The following is an 8,421-nucleotide window of genomic DNA, read 5'->3' as shown; positions in this document are numbered from 1 at the left end:
ATGTACCTTGAGGACATTATGTTGAGTGAAATTAGTCACAAGAGGAGAAATACTGCATAGGACCATTACTGTAAAAGATTAAGAAAAAGACCCCATACTAAAGGGGGTGGGGGTTTGCTGTCTACTGGGATGTGGGGGGTGTGGTGAGGGGAGAGAGGGGAAGGTAGAGTACAGGGTAGAGAATAGACACAGGATACTTTGGGTGCCAGGGAGGGAAGCAATATATAAGAGGGGGGAGGGGAATGGAAGAGCAAAGCAGATGGGAGAACAATTAGGCAGGTTTGCATGGGCTAAGTGGGACAGGGGTAAATAATGATGTATGCACAACCTTGGAACAACAGGGCTCTGGGATACAGGGATTGAAACATATATTGGAATAGGGGAAAGGGGAGGAAATAATAATGTCTTGATGCTTGGCTGTCTTTTCAATCTTGGTTTCTCTGGCATACTATTCTAAAATAGACACTTGAGGGAGAGATAAAGGAATAGTCAGAAATATCACCATAGAAATCTTGTAAGTTCATCTTCTGCCTGTAACTGATTGGAATAACTAAAATGGGGCTACAGTGTGCCCATTGAAGGAGGCTTCCTGTGGAGCCTATGTACTACATAAGACCATAGGTGAAATCCTGAACAGCATCCAGAATCATCAGAGGTGGTAAATTTCCACTTGAAAGGTCAAACAGACCAGCCTGGAGTGGCTAGAAAAACAGAAGGTACGTCTTGAAAGAAAGACCGACAGGAGAAATACAAAACAATTTAGGCAGACTGACTGATTACTATAAGAACAAGTACTTTGCTCACCCAGGAGACATCAAGGCAAGAGGCTTGGTCCCCCTCAGAGCAAACACCCTTCCAAGACTAAGACTCAGTGGGAATGAATACATGCTCTGGTTGGTGACCATGTTCATCACCGATAAAGGGAAGTGAGGGAAAAATAGCAGTGAAGCTGAGAGATAAGCCCTACAACGTACAATAGACTCCTGTGAACCTGGGTGGAGACCTGGTTGGCCAGCAGTGTGGCAAGACCTGGGGACTCTTGGACCTAGAGTCAGTCACATAGTCACAGAGGACTAGAATGGAGAGTGAATTATCCGGCTGATAAGAAGAGAGGGCATATGCACAAGAACTTGCAGTTAATACCCACTTGACCTGGCCTCAATGATCAGAGGTGAAGAAGAAGAAGGAGGAGGAGGAGAAGGAAGAGGAGGAAGGAAGAGAGCAATCTAATACAATTTGATGAACTTGACCTACAACTATGGATGCAGTAGCTCAAAAGAGGGAACAAATCTTTACAGCAAGGATCATTGCCACCCCTTCATACACAGAGTAGACATGGATGGGCAACTTGGACATTGGCTATCCAAAATGGGGGGCTTCACAGTCAAGAAGTGACTGGTTTATAAGCTTTCAAAAAAGAATCTAGATCCAGAGGGCATGGAGGAAGGTAGAGTCTCCATTGAGTAGTATCCAATCTGTCTAGGCGGGGCTGATGAAAGGAAATGCAGATAGGTCTCTCGTGATACAATAGTGAATAATTATTATCAGGATTGATTATGAGGATTTGAAATGTAAAGGTAGACATTTTGTAGCAAGGTGTTGAGTGATTAACTTTGCAGTTTATGAGCGGAGGGCACTGGGACCATCAAGAGAGAAGAGCAGAGAGCGACCCTACCCAGCAAAGCAGCGATGCTTGAGATGGAGGCAGAAATGATGATGTGGAGAGATGGAGCAGCTGGGGACTTTAGACACAGAGAGGGGAGGGAGGGACTGTGTGTTGACGACTGTGGTTGGTTGATGACGCATGGAGGGATTGTAACCATGGCAATGAAACAATAGATTATAGGATGAATGTAAAGCTAATGTTCTACCATGTAAACTATCACAGAATTTAAAAAATAATAATAATAAAATGGGAATCTGGTCCTCTCCCCATCTACACACCCAATGGAACGCTCCAGAGGAAACAGCTAATGTGCTGCGTTAGGAAACTGTTGGAATGCCTTTACGGTGATTAGGATCTAGCAGAATACAGATAAAGAAAATGTTAACACATTGTGCTAAATATAGTTAATGTCAAGGAACAATTTATGTGGAAAATATCAAATGAGAACCTAATTTGTTATATAAACTTTCACCAAAACTCAAAAGTATTACTTTAAACAAATTTAAAAAACATCCAAAGATCCATGACCAAGGCTCTCTGATGAGGTAGTGTGCTTTAATCATTGAGACATTAGCAAATATGATACAAGCAATGACTTAAATATACTTTAGTATTTAGATGCATTCTCTCATTTTCTGTGTTTGGAAGTATGAAAATAAAATGCTCATCAGTCTTGGCTCTGTAGGATAAGTACTCCACCATAAGGTCCATTTGCATTGTGAGGTCAGTAGTTCAGACTCACCAGATGCTCCTTGGAAACTCTATGCAGGGTTGTTATGAGTCAGAACCAATTCAACAGCAATTAACAACAACAACATTCTGAGAAGCTAATTTTTTTGGAAGAATTGAATTTCCCAGGCTAACAGTGTACGAACTATCATACACTTGAGTGAGGTCATCTGTTTTGAATATTTTGTGCTTCTTAAAACTGAGTGGCTTAAAATAGTATTTGTTTTGCTGCATTATCTGATATTTTGGGACAGTTTGGCAGAGATAATTTATCTCTGCTTCACATGGTGTCAGCTGAGGTGTCTTAAAGCTTGCAGACTGAAATAATCTAAAGACTTGCATCTCCAGTTGTTCATGCTGACTGTATACTAGGTGTTTCTGTTGCTTTTTCTATCAATCTCTTTATGTGATTTCTCTATATAGGTTAATTTGGACTTCTATCAATGTGGTTGGTTTGTGGAAATTGAGTGTTTCAAGGAAGTCAGACAGAAACTGTATACCCTTCTCTAATCTTGAGTTGAATATCAGTCATTACTTTTTCTGTAATGAGAGGTCTACCCAGATTCAAGAGAAGATACATCTTACCTCTCAAAGAAGTAGTGTCAGTTTCACATGGAAAAACTAGCTTGTGCAGTGGAATATATATGGAGGTAGTGGTCTTTGGGAAACAAATTCCCATAGTTTATTCTAGACTATCCAGTCTCAGCTGACATTGACCCTTGGCTTTTACGTCATGAATGAGCCCAGAGAACTGAGCCTAGTGCATTTTGCCAACCCAGCATATTATGAGTTGAGTATTCCAAATTTTGAACTATTCCATTCAACTAAGGGAAATAGAGTAATTGGTAACCAGAGAATTGGTGTTTCAGAAACACATTCTAAAATACATGGTATTGGCTTGGGACCAGTCAGGGGGATATAATGGAAAAACAATGCAAAAACTAGAGAAGCTAGAAAATATTAGTGTGGCTGGAAAAATCATAAGCAAACTTATGATTTTTGGAAACAAGTGATGAGTCTTAGAACTTCTGTATAAAGAATAAAAGTCATCACCTTATCACCATGCTAGGATTAACATTACCTCATTATTTTTATCATCCTAAAGATTGTGTTTTCCTCTGAGCTATTACCTAAGAACCATATTTAAAGGGTGTATATTCTCTCTCTGCATTATCTTACTTTGTTGGAAGATTGAAGGTGACCTTTCAGTTTTTCCTAACATAGAATTGAAATACTGCAATAATTTTTGGTCTTTGTAACAGTGAAGAAGTTCTTTTCTACACTTCTCAGCCTAAAGTGGAGAAGGGATTGTGAAGCTGTTTCCTAATGGGCTTTCATGAACTGGTGTTGCAGTTGTTTCTAATGGAATCAGTCTAAGGATTCCTCTTAAAACAAAATCTTAAAAAAAAAAATGAAATGTGCATGTTTTAGTTCTGAAAGTATATTTGCTAAACAAGGTAAGTCAAAAAGTATTGCTAATAAATAAAAAAGTATTGTCCAACTTAACGGATTGTACTACCAGGTCTCCTTGCAAATTATAGGAACATTTATTTTTTAAAAATATATCAAAGTGTTAAGCTATCAATTTTCACCATAACCTGTATATAGGACTGTGCACTCTCAAAGAAGTATTTCTGTCTCTTTAACCCTTCCCAGAAGAATTCTACTCTCTTCGATATAAACCACATCAAAAGGGTAGTTTGGTTATCCTTGTGAACTCAAATTATGTTCCTATTAAGTTATTTGAGTTTAAGGCACGAAGAAAAACTCTGAAGGGGCAGTATCAAAGCTGTAGGATGAATGAAGTAAGGCTCCCCAGGGAAATTTTCTTAGGACATCACTTGCTACCCTCAAAGAATGAACAGATGCCTTGTCATGGTGCGAAAAATACCTCTGCACAGATTTCCTGACTTTTCCCCCCCAAGCAATTCTCAATTTTCTTAAAACTTATGCCTATTGAGCTTCTGTGCTTTTCCTGTATCCTTAGAGAAAATGTATTAAGATTATTCCTTTGAAATCTCCCCATACAAATCACCATAACTTTCTGAACCTTGAATTTTACTAGCCCAGCAGATCCAATGGAATCCACTGTTTCTACTGAACTATTTTTGAAGACACTTCTAATGGGACTAAGAAGAGTGTATTAATGCGAGTTCTTGTCTCCAGTTATCCACTGCTTACAAAGGCATGCTTCAATGCATTTTGTTTGGAATGAACACATGCATATATGAGATGGAACCTGCTTTTTGAGTTTATCTTTTATGTGGTTTATTTAAAGAGTGCAGAAGATTAAAAGAATAATAATAGTAAAGGGGGGTAGTTCTGGAATGTTGACAAGATTTACTTTGGTAGAAGAGGATCTATATGCATGTGTGTGTAATGTGGGGGTTGTGGGCAAAAGTGGATGTGGATGAGGGAAGGGAAAAGAAAAGAGTTTAGAGAGTTTGGAATGTATTTCAGTTGTACAGTGCTGCTATCATAGAATACCAAAGTATATGGATTTTAAATGCAGAAATGTATTTTCCTGTAGTTTGTTGTTGCTGTTAAGTGCTGCTGTGTTGGTTCTGACTCATAACAGCCCTGTATAGGGTTTCCAAGAAGCAACTGGTGAGCTTGAGCTTCTGACCTTATGGTTCAACCCAACCTTGCAGTCCAGTGCATTAACCCATAGCTCCACACCAGAAATCCTCTTCCTTGTAGTTGAGGAGGTAAGAAGTCCAAATTTAGGCTCTAAAACAATTCTTTTCCTTTCTACCAGTTGTGGAGAAAGGTTACTGTCTCTTTGGCGCTTTTATTCCCAGGTGATTTAGTGTCTATCTTCCATCTTTGTTCTCCCACTTGCTTAGTTTTTCTCTTATGTCAAAAGATGTTCACTGAAGACACATCCTACAATGCTTCTGCCTCATTAGCACAGCACAGAAAAACCATTCATAAATGGTAGTATAGTCACAGATATGTTGTTGTTACATTTCATCGAGTCAGTTTTGTCGCATAGCAACTCTGTATAGGGTTTCTAAGTAGTGGCTGGTGGGTTTGAACAGCCAACTTTGTGGTTAAAAGAGGTTAGGATTTACAAAACCTATTTTGAGGGGCTATAAGTCAGTGTATAATATGATTTTATGGTCCTTCAACCTCAGATTTCTCCCAGACAAGTAGCATTTCTGAGACTTGATATTTTTTGTTAGTTTTTTGTTGCTAGGTACCTCTAGGTTGAGTCTGACTCATAGTAACGTTATATATGTTGTTATTGTTGCTGTTAGTGTCTTTAAGTCAGTTCTGTCTCATAGTGATGCTGGGTAGAGTTTTATGAGGTGTGGCTGGTGACTTTGAGCCACAGACCTAGTGTTTATCCACAGAACAAAATCTCGATGGTTCTGCACCATCTCCACAATACTTGTTATGGATGTGTTCATTATTGTAGCCATTGTGTCACTGAGTTTCTCCCTCTTTCTCACAGATCCTGTATTTTAACAAGCAAGATCCCCCAGCGATTGGTTCCTCTTGATGATATGTGGTGAGTACGTGAGATGAAGTTTGACTGTCTTTGCTTCTCAGAAGAATTTTGGCATAATAAATATTATTTGCCAACACCACAATTTAAATACTTCAATTCTTGTGGAGTCTTACTTTTATGTTATCCAACTTTTGCATGCACAAGACATTACTGAAAATATAAGGTCTTGGGTCGTGCATACCTTACTCATCAAAGTGATATCTTTGCTTTTTGCATGTTATATAAGTCTTTTAAGAAGTAGCTCACAAAACAGCACACTTAACTGATCAAAAGTAGCTCTTATAGTAAATGACACTCCTTTGTGGTTTAAATGATTGTGTTCACCTGTCTTATGTCTTATTTTTTTTCATGTGATGACATTAATTCTTTTCTATTACACAACTCTTTTTTCATAGTTCAATATAATTTCGGCATATGAACACCAGAACTTTAAAAAAAAAAAATCGTCTTCCTTGCTAGAGCTAGCAGAAAATACCAAGATGATAACTCTGACAGGGTTTTCTTGTGTCACATGCTAATTTTTGCAACACTCTCATTGGTAAAACTTTGCCATTTATCTTTTGAAACTCTAGTAAAAAGGAAGGATCAGAGCCATTGAAACCGTGTAGCTAATTAAGGAGCCAAAATTGATTCCTCCAAAGAAAACTTGGTCAGATATACAATTACATATTTACTGGAGCTTCAAACTTTCTGTCTTATCAGGCCTCCCAAAACTACACAGTTAAGTTTGTCGTCTCACTAATTCTTGAAATAAAAATTTCCAGAAAACTTTGTTTGCTTTAAGATTTTTATGTCCCTGATATACTGACCAAAACTCACCTGTTAGTTTGTCATACTGTGCCAGTTTGCCTATTGCTGTGGTGCTAAAAAGTATGCCACCAGTATTGTAAACACCAGCAAGGTCACTCATGATGGACAAGTTTCAATGGAGTCTCCAGACTAAGGCAGACAAGGATGAAGGAAAGGGAGACTATTTCTGAATGGTTACTCACTGAAAATGTTATAACTAGCAGTGAAACCTTGTCTGAAACAGATGATGAGCCACTCAGAACGGGTGATGAAAAATACGATCAGAGAAGAGCTGTCTTTTCAAAGTAGTGTTGACATTAATGGTGTTGTGGTGTTTGAATTTATTTGATATGACTTTTTTTAAAATCCAAAATCTTCTTAATTTACACCAAGTAATCGGGTTGTTGTTGTTGTTAAGTGCCATTGGGTCAATTCTGACCCATAATGACCCTGTATAGGGTTTCTGAGGAACGTCTGGTGAGCTTGAACTACCAACCTCCTAGTTCAAATGACTTTGCAGTCCAGCTCATTAATCCACAGAGTCACACCATGAGTGGGTTGTTGTTGTTGCTAGTTGCCATCGACTCAGTTCTGAACCATAGCAACCCTTATAGGGTTTTCAAGGAGCAGCTGGTGAGCTTGAACTGCCGACCTTGCAGTTCCAACAGCTTTGCAGTCTGATGCATTAGCCCACAGCACCATATCAATACTCTAAGCTTGGGATTGATTAGTTTTGCCCTCTGACTGGGTTTAAAAGGAACCATTTCAGAAGCAGAGACAGAAGATCCCAGGGTCATCAAGAAGGAAGAGCATGACTGAAGTCTAAGAACTCTACCAAGAGAAACAGAGATGGCAGAGGCAGAAGCAGTGGCAGAGAGAGCAGTTTCAGGGTCTAAACCCATGGACTGAGTGCCTATGGTCAGGAGACTGGCTTGAGGAATGTGTCCTTCGGGCATTCATAGACTGGCCAAAAGAGCTTGTTGGCATTTGTCAGAGCAGTGCAGAGGCCAAGGGATCATATGACTGAGAGGACAAAGACAAGAGAGACATGACTGCAACTTGTTAGGCAAGAGGTGTTCCTGATTGGAGAACTGCTATGTCCTGAGCTGATTTTTATCCTGTGTTATATCCTGTTCACTTTCCTAATAAATCCCATAATCATAACTATTGTTTTGAGTTCTGTGTGGCCATTGCAATGGATTATGGAACCCAGATATGAAGCAGAGAGTGCTGTGGTATGGTTGGTTGGTGTCAGAATAGGGAAAAGAAAGTTTTAGGGTAGAAGTATGTCTAATCTATGCTTCATAGGAATTGATCTTGGACTAATTTTGAGTTTGATTTTCTTTTGCCATGTGAAACCATGGTCCCTACATAGTTTTTTTCAGATGTGAATGGAGTGATGCTTTCAGGGCCTTGATTTTCAGATGAAGAACAACTCAAATGTGAAAAAGCAGCTACAAACATCCATTAGTAATCAGAATATGGAATACATGTTGTATGAATCTAGGAAAATTGGAAGTTGTCAAAAACTAAATGAAATTCATAAAGATAGAAATCCTAGCCATTAGTGACTTGAAATGGAAAAGTATTAGCTATGCTGAATCAGATGATGATCTAGTTTGCTATGAAAGGAACAATAAACTAAAAAGAAATAACATTAAATACATTTTCCAAAAGAACATTCAAGATCTATCTTGATATGGGCTGAGCTCTACCACATTCT

At 38.8% G+C, this 8,421-nt stretch overlaps 1 pseudogene; it reads left to right on the top strand.

The window, feature by feature from the left end:
- Positions 1–4,305, top strand: part of LOC102822722 — a 23,943-nt pseudogene extending 19,638 nt beyond the window's left edge.
- Positions 4,306–8,421: the final 4,116 nt, after the last annotated feature.

Source organism: Chrysochloris asiatica, unplaced genomic scaffold (assembly GCF_000296735.1).
Source record: "Chrysochloris asiatica unplaced genomic scaffold, ChrAsi1.0 scaffold00093, whole genome shotgun sequence".
Lineage (NCBI taxonomy): Eukaryota > Metazoa > Chordata > Mammalia > Afrosoricida > Chrysochloridae > Chrysochloris > Chrysochloris asiatica.
Note: the sequence above shows the minus strand (reverse complement) of the source record. Positions and strands in the feature narration are given on the sequence as shown.